General features: G+C 44.4%; 1 protein-coding gene across 4 annotated transcripts in view; it reads right to left on the bottom strand.

Moving 5' to 3' along the window:
- QTMAN (queuosine-tRNA mannosyltransferase) overlaps positions 1-19851 on the bottom strand; it is a 341618-nt gene that overhangs the window by 42241 nt on the left and 279526 nt on the right. For 3 of the 4 annotated variants that reach the window (XR_015948081.1, XR_015948080.1, XR_015948082.1), the window contains exon 11: positions 2948-3132. The exons of the other annotated variant lie outside the window; for it this stretch is intronic. The gene's annotated coding sequence lies outside the window, so the exon portion shown is untranslated. The remainder of the gene's footprint in view (positions 1-2947; positions 3133-19851) is intronic. 4 annotated transcript variants of the gene reach the window in all.

Raw genomic sequence — 19851 nt, 5'->3', positions numbered from 1 at the left:
TACAAACGTGGAGCATCTGCAGTTGGAATGCAGAGTGCAGTAGTATAGGGCTGGAAAAGGTGCACAAAAGAGCAACCGAAATTATCAGGGGGGTGGGGGGTGGAATGTCTTCTCCAGGAGAAAAGGCTACAACATTTGGGTCTGTTTAGTTTATCCCTCCTCTTAAAAAAAAGCAAGTAAGGGGGAGGCATAATAGATATGTAGAAATACATTTTCCCTCCCTCTTTCACAATACTAGAATCTGAGGTTAACCAATGGAGCTGAGTGCTGGGAGATTCAGGATTTTAGCTTAGAAGAAGAGAGAATGTGAATGAAATCAGACGTGGTGTGGAGAAATTGGTGTGTGTGTGTGTGTGTGAGAGAGAGAGAGAGAGAGAGAGAGAGAGAGAGAGAGAGAGAGAGAGAGAGAGAAGAGAGAGAGAGAGAGATGGAGTGTGGGGCAGAAGGGTTTTCTCCCTCTCTCATAAAACTACAACTCAGGGTCACCCAATGCAACTTTAAGGAGACTCAGGGCAAAGAGGTACTTCTCCCAACAATGCTTGACTTGTAAAATCTGCTGCCGAAAGATGTGATGCCAGTTGCTGGAGTTATTAAGGGCTATTGCCTTCATGCACTGATTTGTGTACATTGGATTGCCACTGTTGGGAACAGGATGCTGAGTTAGAAGGATCTTTGGTCTGTCTCATTAAAGGCTTTTCTTAACACAGAACCATGATTGTGTGTGTGCCATGTTTGCCGAACACATAAATATTCAAAATGTGAAAACTTGCCACTCAAAGTGAGCTGAATTTGATAAGCGATGGGTTGGTTAAAACACCAATTCTTCTAAATAGTGTACTCAATTCCCTGTATCCCCCCCCCCCTTTAGTATAATGAGTGTTTAAAAACTAGCAAATAGAGTCCTAAAAATGTAATTGTAGCTTGCTAGCACTATTGAATATGTATACGGTGGTCTTTTTGACAATTGTATTAATCCTTTTATAAAGTCTTCAGAAGTTTCATCACAGAGGCATGGATGCTGTTTTGATCTATTTATTACTCTTAAGTGTTCAGAGAACTGTCCCTATTTTCTAATTAACACTTTTAAAGATAAAAAGCTATGTATTAAATCAATCTGAATGATGGTTGTTTGTGAATCCCACAAGATAAGGCAATTTGCATGTTCACTTTGTACTTACAAACTAAATCTGCACATCTCCAAAGCAGCTCCTTATAATGTAAACCTTTTGTGAGTATTTGTAACTTAAAAGTAAGTTTGGCCTAGTACAGAGGTGGTGCCAATTATCTAAAGGACTTCTTTACCGAACATGATTGAGATACAAAATTATTAGGTTGTTATTTTATATTGTTTGTGGAGGAATTTGAGGAAACTTCTTTGGGAACGTTAAGTGCTCTGGTGTTAACTTGCTTTATTCTTCTTTTTCTCTTTTAAATGTGTTCATAACCTGCTTTCTGAACAATAGCTAAGAGGGGGATGGGGGGAAGGTAGCTAGTCATTCTTTCATTTGAATTTCTTTAATGACAATTAAATTATTTATTGGGGAATACACCCATGGTTTCTCTGTTTGAACAGTAATTTTTACCATGTATACTTCATTGTTTAGGGGAAGAAAATACTCTGCTCTGAATTATTCTGATTTGGGTTTTGTTGTTTGCGGCTATTATTGTTGGTTCTCCAGTAGCGATGATTCAGCATTGCATAAAGATGTTTATGGAATTAGATAGTGCAGAACAATGGCACAGTTCCCAAAACAAATGCAAAAACTCTTTGCTCACATATAGGCATAAGTTAATCTTTTCATGTTCGGTGCTTAGCTTCCTCATGCTCAGTCATACGTTTTCCCCAAAGATCTGGGAACAAGAGGAGGAACTACAGGAATTGCTTAGGAACAAAGGGATCTGCAAGGTGATTTGCCTACCTAGTCCAGTACTATCTACTGTGATTGGTGGCAGCTCTGCAGGGACTTAGGCAGAGGGAGACTTTCACTGCCACCTGCTACCTGAGATGCCTTTTAACTGGAAATATCAAGGTTTGAATCTGGGACTCTTTGTATGCAAAGTATGTGCCCTGCAACTGAGCTTATGATCCTTCCACCAGCCAGCCAACTTTATTGACTTGCCTTAGTAGTTTTCAGCTTCCCTCATCAACTTATTCACTGTGGTTCCCCTGTATGTCTGCCATAGAACTCCTGGGCCTTCTCTAGAGCAGGGGTGCCGAAACTGTGGTCAACGGACCACAAGCTTCATTCAGGCAACCCATAGCACATCTCCACTGAATACTCATAAAGATTTCTGATTGTATTTCTGCAGCTTATTTTATTTCTTATATTGTGCTTTATTGTATTTCAATCTGAATTCTCTGAAATGCCAATTGCAATGCAATATATTAGAACTAAAACAAGCAATTAAAAACCACCCAGCATCATAGCTGCCAAGTCTCCCGTTTTCCCCGGGAAACCCCCGTTTTTAAAGCCGTTTCCCGCTGTCATCCCGAATGGTGAAATATCCCGTAATTCCCCCGGATTTCTTCTGGTGCTGCTCTGCCCATGTCTGGGCACCGGAAATCGGGCAGCGCCGGCACCGGAAGTTGCTTATACGCATGTCTGGACATGCGCAGAAGCGACTTCCGGTGCCGGTGCTGTTGATCCCATATTTTCCTAACCGGAACTTGGCAGCTATGCCCAGCATCCAGCACACCCCATTATCACTGCTACAGAAGACAGAATAATTAAGTGGTCTGCAAAGACTACTGGCAATTTTCAAGTGGTCCATGGGGAAATAATATTTGGGCCCATCAGGTAAGGAAGAAAAGTTGGTCTTCACTGTTAAATCAACATGTATTGCAAATGTACCCTAGTGTTGTAACTTATCTTTTCTAAGCACTTCAGACACACAAGCAGGACTTCAGTTTCATAATTGGTATGAAATATATTGCCATGGAGCTTACCAGCAGACCTGCTTCCTGATAGTTTGATAACAGGGTATATATAGGAAGACTGAAGAGATTGCTGGAGGCCAGGATTGCCCCACTCTGCCTGTCGTCTTTAGTGCGGATCTACCTTGCTCCATAAAGATATCTTAACAGCAAGGACTAAGACGGTCTTCACACATGTCTCTTCAATCACAGGAAAGCTGAAGAGAGAGAGAAGTATCTGAAGCAAATGTGTGGTATCTAAATGGTCAGTTACCTGATTCTGCAGCACTGATCAGTGGGCTAATCAGTCCCTTAGGCCACTGGGTGTGAGAGTGGAATACAAGAATAAACAAATCTTTTAAAACAATAAATAGATGGATAAAGGGAATAATTGTGACTTTTCGGTATGAGGGTGGCGGGGTCCACTGGCACATGGGCGTACCCAGGATCAAAACTAGGGGGGGCAAGGGGAGGGGCCAAGGCACGGAAGGGGAGGGGCCACAAAGTGGGCGGGAACGGCGAACTCGCGCTCCGCCGGGCTGTGCCCCTCCCTAGCAGCAGGGCTGGTAGGCGGAGGCGGAGCCCAGCCCAGCGGAGCGCGAGTTCAGCGTTCCCGCCCGCCGCGCCGCGCTCTCTGGTTCCCCGCCGCGCTTGGCCTTGCCAGAGGGCGCGACGGGGAGCTGGAGGGAGGGTGCGGCGCGGTGCGGTGGGAATGGCGAACTCGCGCTCCGCCGGGCTGTGCTCCGCCTCTGCCCACCAGCCCTGCTTCTAGAGTAGGGCAGCTGCCCTAACTTGCCGCATGGTGGGTACGCCCTTGCACTGGCACCATTTCTGAGGGGCCCTGGGTGCCTGGGCACCCACAATTTTTTGACTGTAGGTGTCTGTGCCTACCCGCCACCTTACCGCTCTTGGGTGCCATTAGTGGCGATTGGGCCGGGGCCTCCACTTCCACTGCAGGGCCTCTGTTGGGGCCTTCCTGTGGCTGCAGTGGGCCTTGTAAACCCTTCTGGAGGCCATGACCCCCATGGAGCCCCACTGGGCACCCACAAAGTGGGGCAGAACCTGGCATCCTTGGCATACAAACTTCTGTATGCTTAAAGTATTGCTGTAATTTTTTATTGATTTTCTTGTGTGGTTTTTTTTTGAGCTATGAGGGTCCTTCTTCTTCTTCTTTTTACAATCAAGTGGTAAGTAAGAATATGAGTGGAGGGGATAAGCACCCTAGCCACCCACACCGTCCCTGTTTGCATTGCCTCCCGATCCCACAGCTGTCTGTAGCAGTTGGGTACTTGTCTTTCTGGAGGTGCCTCACATACTTTGAGGATTGAAGGGACTGGGCTGCCCTTTTTTCATGTAACACCTGAAGAGCATTTTTGAGGGCCTGCTGCCCAGCAGGCTATAAATGACCAGGCTATAAATGCCTAGAATAAACAAACAAACAAATGAAATGGTGAATAAATTACAACTTGCTGCTTGAATAATTTGCCTTGGTACAATAAGGGATTATCTACGTTGAGAAACGTATTTTCTTTCAGAGAGAAACACTCCTCATGACATTAAAGGGATTTTTTTGCCTTTTAAGCTTGCCTGTGTAGTTCAAATGTATAATTGTCCCTTAATGATTGCCACCGAGGATCTAGTTAGATTATATGTACTGCTGAGGGATTGTCAGGCCGGGACCAAGATAGATTTTGCTGCCTGAGATGGGGCAGCAAATGGCGCTCCCTGCCCTAGCCAGAGGCTGAGTCAAGGTTGATGGTATCCAAGGCCGGTCAAGATATTTGGGCACCTGAGGCAGAAAATTCCACAAGTTACTCACTTTCTTGGCAGTAAAAACACAACAAAAGTAAATCAAGTAACTTGCTGCCCTTTCATGACACTCAAGATCAGCTGCCTTCCCCCCACTCTTCTTAAATAGCCCCTGTGTCCCTACCTCTTTTTAATTTTTTTAGGAAGAAGGTGTTGCTAAAGTCACTCTTCTCCCACCCCCACCCAAGGCGAAGGGCAAAGTGCTATTCCTGTCAGAAATCTATTGACTGGAGCAGTTTGCTCACATTTCCAGCACGAGGGTCTTACGTAGGAAAGACTTGTGTGTTGCTGCATATTGCCAATACATTACAGGCTCTGCTGGAACACTTGCCACAAGGACTAGATGAAGCAAAAACTTTTGTTATAAAAAGTAAAAAAAAATATTAAAGAGGAGAGGAGAGGGGGCAGGAGCCCAGTGCACCGTGGGTTCTGTAGGAAACAGAGCATATTGGTGGTTATGTTAATAAAAGCACTGTGAGTTTTCACAGTGGATCAGCAGAAAGTTATGAAGCACAGGTGTTTCTGTAATTGTGATACATTGGGAAACTTCACACTGTTAAATGAGCCTCAGCTTCACACTTCCACCTGTGTGATGTGGAAATGTACTGTTTGTATGCCAGGCTATAATAGTCAACATGTAGGAGTGATTGCTGGCAGGTTCAAGACCTGCTAGGGTGAGTTTTTTTTCCTCCTCTCTCTCTCTCCCATTTGCTCCTTTATTCGGGGAACTGTATAATTTCTGCATTTATATTTACCACAGTTGTAAAGTGGGAAATATGTGTTATACATGCTGGTAAGATAATTATAAGAACCCACAAAAACAGAATTAAAACCCTAGGATGAGAGAAAGGAAATCTTTTCTCTCTTTTTTTCTTTTTTTTAAAAAAGTGCATTTTTTTTTTAAAAAAAAAATGAATTTCAAGCCTGGAAAGTGTATATGACCAGGAAGGCAGTTTGGGAATTTTCAGATCAAAATCATGCATTTTTATACATTCTGAAGCCTACCAAAGCATTGATATTGCCAATATATAAGAAACCCTTATAGAATGTGAGAGGTATGAACTCTGGACTGGGTTTCTAATAAGATATAGCCAATGAGTTAATTCAGTTGTTTGGACAAAAAGAGGCCATATGCCTCATTCCCCTGGGTTTCAGAAAATAGAAGGGATTCATGCAAGGTTGGGTAATCCACATTTATTTGAGTTGTGACAGGGAAGCCTGAGTGGGCACTATGGTATAAGACAGGCATAGGCAACCTTGGCTCTCCAGATGTTTTGGAACTACAACTCCCATGATCCCTAGCTAACAGGGCTAGGGGTCAGGGATCATGGGAGTTGTAGTTCCAAAACATCTGGAGAGCCAAGGTTGCCTATGCCTGATATAAGATGTTCAGTCGCTCAGGGACGTAAATAGTCTACAGCAGCATTCACCAACCTGGTGCAGCTCCCATCAGCCTCTGCCAGCACAGTTGGCAAAGACTGGTCTACATTCCCTCACACAGCGACGGATTGAGGTCTGGGCAGAGATGAAGAGGTGTTTTTAGATGGGCCTGCAAGGAAATTATGAACTTGGGTGTGCAAAGCAAGTAAGGAAGACTAAGGAAGAAGAACCTGAAGAAAGGATGTGTTAAGAATGAAAGCAAGGCTAGAAAGGAGCAGAGGATACAAGGAAAGGAAGCAAGGAAAGGTTAAATGTATGTTTTTGGAGGGTGGGAGTTCTGCAGAAACTTTCACAGAATCATTGAATTGTAGAGTTGGAAGGAACCTTGAGCATCATCTAGTGCAGTGTTTCCCAACCTTGCGCCTCCAGCTGTTTTTGGACTACAATTCAAATCATTCCGGACCACTGGTCTTGCTAGCTAGGGATGATGGGAGTTGTAGTCCCAAAACATCTGGAGGCACAAGGTTGGGAAACACTGATCTAGTGCAGGCATAGGCAACCTTGGCTCTCCAGATGTTTTGGAACTACAACTCCCATGATCCCTAGCTAACAAGGCCAGTGGTCAGGGATCATTGGAGTTGTAGTTCCAAAACATCTGGAGAGCCAAGGTTGCCTATGCCTGATCTAGTGCAACCCTCTGCAATGAAGGAATATGCAGCTGCCCCATACAGGGATCAAAACTGCAACCTTCATGTTATCAGCACCACACTCTAACCGTAGTGCTTTAGGTAAGCAGGTGCCAGAGAAGAGTGCTAGGGAGGTTCTCAAAGCCATAGTGAGAACAGGATGCAGAAATGGATGGGCCATTGGCTGAATCCAGCAGGCCTTTCTTACGTGCAAACGCTACAATTGACCGTGAACCAACAGAAAGACGGGTGCTACCATCACACCCTTCCAAGGTATAAACGTGTTGCATTACTACAAAAAGGGGTGTGTGTGTCTTATTTCAGAGATAAGTTGCCTTTGTCTTCTGGCATCCCAGGAAGGATTTACATCTCCCCTTCTCATAATAAAGCCCTGCAAGTATACTTCAATCCCAGCCACCAGTAGCTTTCCTGTTAATCTCACCTGCTGCAGTAGAAAATGAGAGACAGCCTCTCAGATAGCTGCAGAGACTGCTCTGGGCTGGAAAGGTTATCCCCAACATCTTGAATTACATCTGCAGGAAGGGAAGGGAAAGACCTGTTGCCCTCTCACAGCTGTTACGTGCTCACAGCAATTTGTTCTCTGCAGGAGAGCATATTCTCCATATCCAGATATGCAGAAGGACTTCAGAAAAGAATGGCTTATTCTATCTCGGAAGTACTGTAACAGATTGGTGGTTGCAAGAGATGCATTTTAGGAACAAATGGCCACCGAGAGTCTCCTAAGCCCATGGGAGAGAGAAGGCTAAAGAGCCTATGGCTTCTAGAGAATTTGGCAGTGGTCATAGCAGGCGGCAGGGTCTACAAACCTTATTAGTGTTTACCAAGAAACCTTAAAATTACCTAGCAGATTCTGAATCACTCATCGCTAACCTTAAGGGATGACCTTTGAAGCACTTTGGGCCACTCTCATAAGTGACCAACAGAATTGCAACTTTGTATGGCATGTGTGTGAAGCAGCAGGGGCTACATAACAGAAGCTAGCAATGGTCATGGCTAAGTATCTTAAATTGTTTTAAATGGGTGAAGGCTACCCTAATGATGTGAAGTACCTGTAACATCTATAGAAACATGTTCCCTGGTTAGCAGACATATACATCAGTCCAAAGCAATGACTTACTTACTTATTATTTAATTGATGCCCCACCTTTTCACCAGGAGCTCAAGGTGGTATACATGGTTCTGCCCCTCCTAATTAAATCCCCACAACAACCCTGTGAGGCAGGTTAAGCTGAGAGGCAATGACTGGCTCAGGATCACCAAGTGAGCTTCATGGCTGAGAGGGGATTTGAACCCGGGTCTCCCAGGTCCTAATCTGACGTGCTAACCACTACACCACACTTAGTGTCAGGAGCATAACATACAATCAAACAAGAGATGGACAAATGCTCAGAACTATGGACCAGTATGGAAAGATACAAGATGGAATTTAGGAGCACGTAAATATGCACATCTTGGACCTCAAATGCCAAACTAAAATCCACTTGTTCTACCATGATTCCATTCTGGATACAGTATAATGAAACATGAAGGGTGGCACTTCAGTAATACCCTTCTAAAACCCTTATATATGGACTTGAACATCAGAATGGACTCATTTCCACTGTGCAGTTTTTCAGCACATTTTAAAAGTTAGGTTTTGAATCCGTGAGGGCTAGAACCATAGTTTTACTTGTAAATATGAAAATGATATTCTCATAATCTACTGAACCAACCTGAACCATTGTAAAGTTTCCCAGATAACTTAAACCTGAGGATCTCTTAAATGGTTGTATAAGCCCTTTGAGATGGTCTTGGGGTTTCAGACAGAACTTTTACTATGATTACCATTATCCAGCAAAGGGTACTTATGAGTGGGAAAAAGATTTCCACATCTGGGTATTCCCTATGGAATAACAAAAGAATGAATACAAAGTCTTACATCCAGCATAGTAAACTTGTATGATCACTTATGAGTGTGTGTAGCCTAACAGGTGACCAGAACATATACAAAGAGAGTCCTTTTTAACCAAGTACTGCAATATTATTAATTCATCTGTGTGTATATGGAAAATTTAGCTTTATTCTAGTTTCTGGAAAGAATAGCCTTGTTCAGACAACCAGTAAACATGCTTGGGGATGAGGGACATAAAATAACTGTAGCAGACTCCACACCCAACCTATTTGGTTGTTTGCACCCAGTTCCTATGTAAGCATAAAGTGTACATGCATAGGATTGCCCCATTTTATACTTACATGGGTATTTTGCTGACAGTCTAGTGAAGGCAGTTAGTTCACGTTTATGGCCGGACACTGCATTCCTTGATGAGAAAACAAGTTTTCATATCCTTTCTCTCTCTCTCCTCATTTTAAGGACAACAATTTGCTTTGCTTTTTAGGTTAATGTGAAGATTCTTACAATATTGAGGGCCCACCCCCGTACTCATCTTGGGACTTACTTCTGAGTAGACACATGTAGGATTAAGCTGTGAATGTTCCTGCAGTTACACGCTGCCCTGAAAGTTTAAAATATAGCTTCGGAAAATAGGTAAAGGAAAGGAAAAGGTGCATGCTAATCGTCTTTTCCTAGACTAAACTCTGAATCAGATGGCAATTCAGTTGTTTCCAGCACAGCTTCTTGCATTGCTTGACACAGACGCAGAAAATGGAGTGCTCATTTGCTGACTAGAAAATCACAGTTGAGGTCGATTGATGAAGCAGTGCAAAGAAGCCTGTTCTGTCCCCAGCTTCTAGGGAGACAATACCATTCCTCACCCTTCACTAGTTATGTATTCAAATGCTGAATATTTTTTTAAATCTAGTTAAGCTGCAGCGCAGCTTACTCACAATTTCTCAGGAAGATGTCAGATTATTTTTTACATTTCGTAGCACATGAGGCAGCCAGCTTTTCTTTTTCTTTTTAATTTTTTCTTTAAAGCCTGATGTGGAATAAATTTTAAAGAAATCCAAGCTGTACCAAAAATATTCTGGGAGTGGGTTTCCCATTGTTCCGTGCAAAACCTTAGGAGGCAGTGAATTAACTAATGGAACAAACAAATAAAAAAACCCGAAGCGAGAAAGGTACAGTAGCTACTTTCTTGAAAACAAATCCAATCTTTTTCATTCCTGCCATTTGTTTGAATTCTTCCTCCGGGCAAGCTGGACAGCTGCACTAGTGAGTTTTTTAGTCATGGGTTGTAAGCCCCACCTGGCTAGATTTGTTTAGCAGACAGCTGGCAGAACGAAATAAAAAAGGGGGGGAGGAGGTAGAAAGAACAGGGATGTACAAACTGCTTCCAAAACAAAAAAAGATAGAGAATGTTTTTAAAATGCTTTTCTGCCTTCGCCAGCTTTATTGGATAGATGTGTGTGCATATGGGAGGAATTTTTCCTCGTACATCCTCATTTATGCCTTTACGGTACATCCCCCCAAATCTTCCAAGATGAGGCTGCAAAATGGAGGGTGCTTGAGCTGCCCAGCTTGCACAATCCTGAACATTAGCAAGGAAAGAGTCTCCTCCATCCCCTTTTGTTGAATTCACAGTCACATTCCTGATTTACAGGTTTACACACAAATACGCACGCACACAAACCAAAAGCCACATTAGTTTTAAATTAACTTGGGTTATGCTTTTATTATTACTCTGAGTATTATTATGGCTTTCTAATTTTTAAAACGCTTCAACTGGAATATTCCTTCCAGCTTAAAGATAAGGAGGAGGCAAAAATTGTGGGAATGGCATCCGTTCTGCATCTGTTTCTCTCACAAACCTATCAAATATCTAATTTTTGGCATTACTGCTGGCTCCAACAGGGGGATGACATAAACCAGCTTTGTGGTTACATGTTTCACTTTTAATCTCACAGAAATGAAAATCAGCGCTGAAATGTCCCTTAAATGCGACTCTGTCAGATTCTACCCCCACCCCAACCAACAAAACCATCGAAAAGGGCGTTAACTTGGTTCAGCTTAATATACAGCATATGTAGAAAGTTGGTTTGCAACTCACTCACTAGTACAATCTAAGCTAAAACTATCCATTTTTTTTATTTTAAAAAAAGTACCGTATGTTAGCCATTTTGAATGAGAGGTTAATCATTGGAAAACGCACAGCGGTTAAACAAATTACAGCACAGGAACCAGCAGCTTAACATACTTCATGATTTTTTTTTTCTTGCACAAATGTGTGTCCGTGCTCCTAGACACAACTCTTGGAGGTTCTCATATTAAGCAATATTTGTTTCTGTGGGTATCCTGCCATGATTCAAGACACTTCTATCCTGAGTTCTTCATTATATGGATGCACATGGTAGACACTATTTAGAGCAGGCATGGCCGAACTTGGCCCTCCAGCTGTTTTGGGACTACAATTCCCATCATCCCTGACCACTGGTCCTGTTAGCTAGGGATGATGGGTGTTGTAGTCCCAAAACAGCTGGAGGGCCAAGTTTGGCCATGCTTGATTTAGAGCAGGCATCCCCAAACTGCGGCCCTCCAGATGTTTTGGCCTACAACTCCCATGATCCCTAGCTAACAGGACCAGTGGTCAGGGATGATGGGGATTGTAGTCCAAAACATCTGGAGGGCCAAAGTTTGGGGATGCCTGATTTAGAGGATTAGAAAAGAGCATAGTTTAGTCATTGTCCAACTGGAGAAATTCCATGAAAACAAAGGCCAAGGCTGTGATCCACCAAATCCCACTTAACCCCTTAATATCCAAAATCTGGCAATGGAATGGGAGGGAGGACAACACTTTTGGTTTCTTTCTTTCTTTCTTTCTTTCTTTCTTTCTTTCTTTCTTTCTTTCTTTCTTTCTTTCTTTCTTTCTTTCTAAGATACTTGTATGCCACTTTTCCAAAACAATGGAAATCAGCTCCCTACAAATAGCAGAATAATGTAGCTACATACACATGGCAGGAACATTGCAGTATAACCCACTTGCAAGTCTTCCAGATCTCTCCCCACACCAGGGCCGGCTCTAGGGGTAGTCTGGGTGGCGCGGGGCGCCGGCCCAGTAGGGGAGAGCCGCGCAGAAACCATGCTACACGCTGCACCCACCCACCAGCTGCGGCAAGAAACAGAGCGGGGCGGGGGCGCCGGAGCGATCTCTGCACCACGGCGCCCGGGCGCCCGACGTGCTTGAGACGGCCCTGCCCCCCACACCCAATAATCTTCCTTTGCGGGGGTGGGGAGAAGAAGAAAAGATACACAAATTTGATTCAGATAATTACGGGCCAAACATGAAGGTGGCAACTGCACTTTTTTGCCCCAAACCAGTTGCCCATCCTCATTAAAGGTCCAAAGAAAAGGTGCTTTTTGGGCACGACTAAATCGCATACCAGCAAATCCAGGTTTGGAATCAGTGTTGATTGTGAGAGGTCTTGCGCAACAAACCTACTGCTCCAAAAGACTGGACTTTTTTTTTTTTTGCAACAAGTGGCATGAAAAGGTGGGATGACACTTCCTTTCTGATGCAACATCATCTAACCTCCCTACAAACAAATCAGGATGGATGCTCAATAAACAGGTAAGCACCCGGGGGAGACATCACAAGCCTATGGTCGTAACTCCTGGCATTTCATCTAAAAGATGCCGTGTTGAAATCTGGGGGTCCAAATTTGATTGGAGCAGCAGTACTGGGGGGAAAGCATGTTACTCCTTGATTTGGTCTGTGACCATTTAATAAATTTGATTTGATGTTACTCCTTTTGCCACTCCAGAGTGCATTTCATCTAACATCCCTAATGTACTTCTAAGGTTTAGGGCAGGCATCCCCAACCTTCGTCCCTCCAGATGTTTTGGACTACAATTCCCATCATCCCTGACCACTGGTCCTGTTAGCTAGGGATCATGGGAGTTGTAGGCCAAAATAATAATAATAATAATAATTTATTATTTATACCCCGCCCATCTGGCCGGGTTCCCCCAGCCACTCTGGGCGGCTTCCAAAAAAAACAGAAATTCTAAAATACAGAAATCCATCAAACATTAAAAGCTTCCCTAAACAGGGCTGCCTTGAGATGCCTTCTAAAGGTCTGGTAATTGTTCTCTTTGACCTCTAGTGGGAGGGCATTCCACAGGGTGGGTGCCACTACCGAGAAGGCCCTCTGCCTGGTTCCCTGTAACTTGGCTTCTCGTAATGAGGGAACCGCCAGAAGGCCCTCGGAGCTGGACCTCAGTGTCATCTGGAACATCTGGAGGGCCGCAGGTTGGGGATGCCTGGTTTAGGGGAAGGGCTGTAGCTCAGTGGCAGTGTTTCTGCTTTGCATACAGCATTTCCAGATAAGGCTGGGAGAGATCCTGCTCCTAAATGCTGGAGATCCGCTGCCAGTCAGTGTAGACCAGGGGTAGGCAACCTAAGGGCCAGGGGTTGGATGCGACCCAATCCCCTTCTAAATCCGGCCCGCGGATGGTCCGGGAATCAGCGTGTTTTTACATGAGTAGAATGTGTGCTTTTATTTAAAATGCATTTCACCCCCCCCAATAGTCCCCCCCACAAGGTCTGAGGGACAGTGGACCGGCCCCCTGCTGAAAATGTTTACTGACCCCTGGTGTAGACAGTACTGAGCCAGTTCGACCAATGACTCTGACCTCGTATAAGGCAGCTTCCAGTCTTCCGAGCCACCCTGCCCTAGTCTGTATCAGCCTTGCAACAGAAAACATCAAAATAGTTGTGATTGGGGAGGGAATTCAGTTTATGGCTTTAACACATGGAAATGAATGGCGTGTGATTGGGGGGGGGGCTCAACACTGGCTTGAAAATAAGCTATTTTTGGTGGAAGCATCCCAACTATTAAATAGCAAGCACTGAAATAAATCTAAGCCATTACGTAACACTTCCTTTCCCAGAGCAGGATCTCCTCCACCACACACATACACGTTCCTTTGGCTTCCTTCCACCCGTGCCTATACAAGCCCCACAGAGCATAGACTTTACGGAGCCATGCACGATATACGTGCATTTTAAGAGTCCAAACTAACCAAAAGCATTGGTATCAGTATCAAATGCTTCAAAGGGAAGGAAGGTCTCGGCTGCCTCCATCCCTTGGGTTTCAGGAAACTCTACGCCCTCTCCTGGGATGCTCTTGACAAGAGAGCAAAAAGAGATGCATTTTATTGTATCGGGGGTTTTGTGTGCTTCGAAAACTGTGTTTTCCCATCAAAAAAAGCACGCAGGGATGCGGGCGGCAGAGGTCATGTTAGGTTTCTGACTGACCCTCCCAGGCAATTAGTCCCTTGCTATAACTTAACAGCTTCTCTGTAGTTCGCTACAGACAATTACATATATTTGGTCAGATAATTATAGGAGCCATGTATCTTCCCAGTTTTAACCGTGACTCATTAGCATTGCAAAGCTTTGTAATCCTCTCCTCCCCCTGCCCACACACAAACCCTGCTCCAGTCCTCCTTCAGTTCCCCCTGTCTTTCTTTCCTAAACCCCCACCCCCCCACCTACCATCACCATCATTGCACACACTGACAAAGAGAGAGAGAGGCAAGACTAATTTGATATTTCTCAATTCTTTGGCAAACATTTTGTTAAGAGTCCACCAGTGTCTGCTCTCAATGAACCTCCAACCTCTGCCAACTTCTTCACTAAGGGAAATTGATTCTTGTTTACTCCTTTTCAGAAAAGGAGAAATCATGATGAATTTTAATAGGCTAGCCCCCCACTGTTCAAAATCTCCCTCCTTTAGCTGCACAAGCTTTGAAATACGTAAATCAGAAATAAGCCTGGATTTTTAAAAATATCTATTAAAAAAGAAGGGTGAGTAGAAAGAGGAGAGAGGGAAACGGAGAACTGTATGAAACTAAAGCTCATCCAGAGATTTGGCTCCTCACAGCTGTCTTCTCTCTTTCTTTCCGCTCATCACAACAAAGCAGACTGCAACATTTTGTTGCTGCATTGCAAAAGGCCCTAACTATAAATTCACCTTTAGAGTGTGTGTGTGTGTGTGCATGTGTGTGTGTGTGTGTGTATATATATATATATATATATATATATATATATATATATATATATATATATATACTGTATATGAATGAGAGAAAAAGTGCTAATGGAAAGCAAAAACACTAGAAGTGTTTTATTTCTGTGCTGAAAATTTATATAATTTCATTTCAATTCTGTTACACATATACCTTTTACTCTGGGGATAACTGTTTTTTTTTAAAAAAAAACTTGTCAAAAGAAAAAGGAATGGCTTATGTAAATATGCCTAGAAAGTATGACGGCTGCGGTGTACTCATAGAGAAACATAGAAAACTGTACTCAGCACATCATGCATTCTATAGTGGTGAGCTAAGTTGATCTCTTTCTGTGACACTGTTTGCCTTATTTGTTTAGCTGGGATTGTATCCAACTAAATTCTGCTCAGAGTAGACACACTGAAACTCACCCAAACGGCAGCTGAATGTCACTACAGCGCTGGTGACGAGATAGCACCTTCCACCTGAGGCAGCCGGATAGTTTACAGAGGCCAGGCCAGGCTGTGTGATATAGTGGGAGTGTTGTGACAAATAGCCAGCTGGAAGCCACCAGTATCTGCCCCCTGACATAGATGGTTGTCTCACTCTGCCTGATGGTAGGGCTGGCTCTATTTTAGACAGTGGCGTAGCATGTGGGGCCACTGGGGCATTTGCCCCGGGCACAAAAATTTTGAGGGCACAAGTTCAGTGAGGGATGCTTCTCCACCTCCAAGCCTCAGCTACTGCTTGAGCTGCTTTCGGTTAAATGCATCGAACTTTCAAACTGACATTTGGAAGGCTGTTTGTTGAGGAGCACCCAGGCATTCCAGCTGCAGAAGGCAGCCAAAGAGGGTTCCTGCTTGTTTTGACTGCAAGGTCTGCTGGGAAACATGCCTTTCCCTGAGCTGCATGCTGGGGGTTGCAGTTTCAGTGCCTCGCCTCCCCGCTGAAGAGGTGGGCAACCTGGAAGGGCTCTTTCGCAAAACATGCCTTCCTGCAACTGTTGGTTACTTGTGCCCACTCTTCCTTCATTAGTTCCCCTTTCTTCCATTTTGTACACATGCCCTTCTTAAATCTCAGCTCTTCTACATTCCAGCCATGAGTCTTATCCAATCAAGTTTCAGTAATGCCTTGTTGTTGTTTAGTCGTTTAGTCGTGTCCGACTCTTCGTGACCCCATGGACCAGAGCACGCCAGGCACTCCTGTCTTCCACTGCCTCCTGCAGTTTGGTCAAACTCATGTTCGTAGCTTCGAGAACACTGTCCAACCATCTCATCCTCTGTTGTCCCCTTCTCCTTGTGCCCTCCATCTTTCCCAACATCAGGGTCTTTTCCAGGGAGTCTTCTCTTCTCATGAGGTGGCCAAAGTATTGGAGCCTCAGCTTCAGGATCTGTCCTTCCAGTGAGCACTCAGGGCTGATTTCCTTCAGAATGGATAGGTTTGATCTTCTTGCAGTCCATGGGACTCTCAAGAGTCTCCTCCAGCACCATAATTCAAAAGTAATGCCTATTAGGTCATATTTGCCATCCTGTATTAAGAGCTCAAATTAAGAGCCCCTGCTCCTCAGACCATGTGCTACAGCACATAACACAGCCACAACCGCAAGCAAACTCACAACCAAGCACCCCAGCAGTTCAGACAAGTGAGCAGCCATAATCCAAAAGACAGAAGCTCACTCTCTCCAGTCTCCTTCACGAATCCTTCGCAAACACACCTGATTACAAGTCCTGGTCACAAGCTCCCAGAGGCTGCAATCAGCTGAACAGAACTGCTCGTCCCCCAGCTCATTTCTTTTGTTCTACAGGTGTGCAGTATTTCATTTTTTTAAATAACTGTATCTTATTTGGAAGTCTGTTTCAGTTGCAACTATCAAAACACTTTGATGACAGTGCTGAGCTGAATAGAGACTAGCAACGCGGCTTCTACGAGTGCTTGGATTTGCACTGGCAGGCTCCATATGGAGCATTGACCCAGCCTTGTTGAGGATGCCTGATGCAATCTCAGCCTGAGGTAATCTGGCTGCAGGCCCTCGCGATTTTTGTTGTGGTTTTGTGTTACTTTGATTCGAGGCTTTTAACATCATTTTGAGCAAGTCTCCAAGGGCTAAATCATGCTCATGGATGTGCAGTGCTATCGAGCTTGCAAAATCAGTCCCTAGGCTTGTGCAGGCACACAACGCTGGAGGGTTTATCAAGGAATCCGATGATGTTGTGATCTGCATGTACCGGAAGATGCTCCCTCCTACATCTAGAATTTTAATAGAACTATCACTTCCTTTCCCTGCCTCCTTAGTCAGAGCGTCCCCTGATGCTTTCTAAGGGTAAGTAAGAACACCGCATCTTTGCAGCACAAATGCTTCAACCATCCATTCAAAGTGCAAGGCCTGCTATACACCCCCACTGTAATTGTATGGGGCACAGTCCATAGTGCAGTTAAGTGGACTTGTGATTCATTGTTTTCAACTAGGTAGAAGTGCTCAGCAAGTATGCTCTGGGTGTGGTATCTGACAATTACAAGCCCACCACAGAGAGCCAGGGCCAAGTGTATCTTGTATAGGTGTGCATATGTCAACTAGGGTTGCCAGACTCAATAGTGGACAGGACTTCTGTGCCTTTAATTGCCCTGCTCTCTTTTGAGCCTGGAAACCTTAAAGAGAAACCAACAGACCCTTTGTTTAATTTCCAAGCAAAGGGTCTGCTGGCTTCTTTTTAAGGTTTCCAGACTCAAAAGAGAGCAGGGCAATTAAAGCCACAGAAGTCCTGTCCACTATTGAGTCTGGCAACCCTACCTGTGTATGTGATGAAGGGGTGAAGGTGTCCTCCTTTGTTTGTCTCTGTGATAGTTTCCTTGGTCAGTTTACATCCCCATATTTCTGGTTGTCTGCAGGAACTCTGGCTAGGGGATTAAAGGCACAGAGGTCCTGTCCACTATTGAGTCTGGCAACCCTATCCTCAACCCACTTTCTGATGTGGTGAGGAGCACAAAAGAATCCTCTCCATTTTGTAAATTAAGCCTGGCAGGGATAATGCTAGGCTAATCTCCATTTCCTTGCCATCTATTTTTCCATGTGAAGGGACATCATCTGTATGAAGGAGAATTTGGTCATATATTCCCCTACTTGCAGCCTGAATTGCTGCCTTCCCTCTCTCATTGAAAGCAAACTTAGAAACAACCCCACCCACAAAACGTGCGTCAGAAAGAAATGAGACAGTAGTACCACTGAGCTGCAATTGATACTGGCCACTGAGGCATGGCCATAGCCACTCCCTGCTTTGAACACTAACATACCCACCAGTAACAGCATGAGGCCCACTCTTCGATGCTCATACCGGTATCATCTACTCTGTGCCCCCCACCCCAGAACAGAGCAGGTTAAAAACCCAAGGGCTCAGAAGCAGGAAAAAAACATTAAATGGAACTTTATACTATATGGTTTCTAAGAGGAGGGAGAAATTAAGCTCCTGTACACTTAAGAGCAATCTGGCACAGATAAATTAAGCAGGTGAACCTCATTTCAAACACTTCATCTCCTTGCAAGTTCATCTTAAACAATTAACTTTCAACTGCTTAATCTCAGTGTGTTGAGCTGCTGTTAAAGTCAAAGGAATAGAACCAGTAAAAAGAAAAGGGAACTTTAAACCCAGGAAAACCTATTGGGTTGCCAACATTCCCCCCCCACACACACACACAGATAGGGCTTTTGTGCTATGATGACGATGATGATGATGATGATGCCACCCATCTGACTGGGTTGCCCCGGCCACTCTGGGCAGCTCCCAACTAAATATTAAAAACACAGTGGTCAGACTGAATCAGCAGACATAATCCACCAGGTAAAGCTTTCCTTACCATTAGCATCTCCATGGCAGGAGATCCTTCACCTGCTATGGCACTTTTAGCATTATGTTACACAGCAGCTAAAGCCAGATGAGTAGTTAAAAAAAGAGAGAGTTGGCAACCTTGCTTACATGGCGCCCAAATGGACGAGCTTGTGCTCTTTGATGCCACAGCTTCTCAAATCTGATTCAGACCGTGGAACAATCAATTGCTCGCTCTCTTTTCTGCACCATGACATCTGTTCAAGGCAGTGACTCGGTGGTATCTATGTTTGATACCGCCTGCTGCCTCCTCCATCTCACCGCCCCCCCCCCGGCCCTCCGGATCCTGCAACATCAGGATATTCCTTCCCCCTGGAGGTCTCCCATTTATGCACTAACCAGGCCTGACACTGCTTACCTTGTGAAATCTGACAAGATCACAGGCAGATCTGGTCTGGCTGCAGGCACCCCCCTGAGAAAAATCGCAAAGCAGTAACAGCCACCGGCTGGCTACATACAAATAAAATGTGACAAACATCAAAAGTTTTGGGTAGGTCTGGGCTGTGTGGGAAGCTTTCATTTGGGAAGGCTCACACCTGTTTCTTCTTAGCGGGCCCTTCCCAGGCTGTGGCCTTGTGCTTCATGTGAAGACAAGCAATTATATCAATATAATCAGAGTCAAATCCTATGTAATTTACACATTAAAAGGAGAGAACGGCACATGGAATGAAATCGGTTTGTCTAAAGCAATTAAAGCCTTTAAGCAAATACTGGCACTGAAAGGGGATGGACAAAAACAGTTCTCATATCCCACATCCCAGGACTTTTGATTCACTGGCTCGGTTTTAAAAGAGCTGGGAAAGGGGTGTGGGTCCCCCCCCTTTCTATGTTACACACTCAGATTCTATCTGAATCTAAAGACCAAAGATAAGGAGTTTGATTTGCTTTCAAATTGAGGTTGTCAGCTTCCAGCAGAGGAGCCCTTCTGGGAAAGAGCTGGCAATCTTATTTTGCATTCTGCAGAACAACATCTGCATACACTCTGGCCAACTTAAGATACACTCTGTGTGTGTGTGTGTGTGTGTGTGTGAGAGAGAGAGAGAGAGAGAGAGAGAGAGAGAGAGAGAGAGAGAGAGAGAGAGAGAGAGAGAAGGAAGGAACTACTGTAGTTGCTTGATGGTGACATACCGTAACTGCACCTGAACATGATGCCATTTTTTACTTTACATTTTCCAGATATGACCACCATCTTATCTTGCTGGACACAGATGAGACTAG

This window comes from Zootoca vivipara, chromosome 1 (genome assembly GCF_965207765.1).
Source record: "Zootoca vivipara chromosome 1, rZooViv2.hap1.1, whole genome shotgun sequence".
NCBI lineage: Eukaryota > Metazoa > Chordata > Lepidosauria > Squamata > Lacertidae > Zootoca > Zootoca vivipara.
Note: the sequence above shows the minus strand (reverse complement) of the source record. Positions and strands in the feature narration are given on the sequence as shown.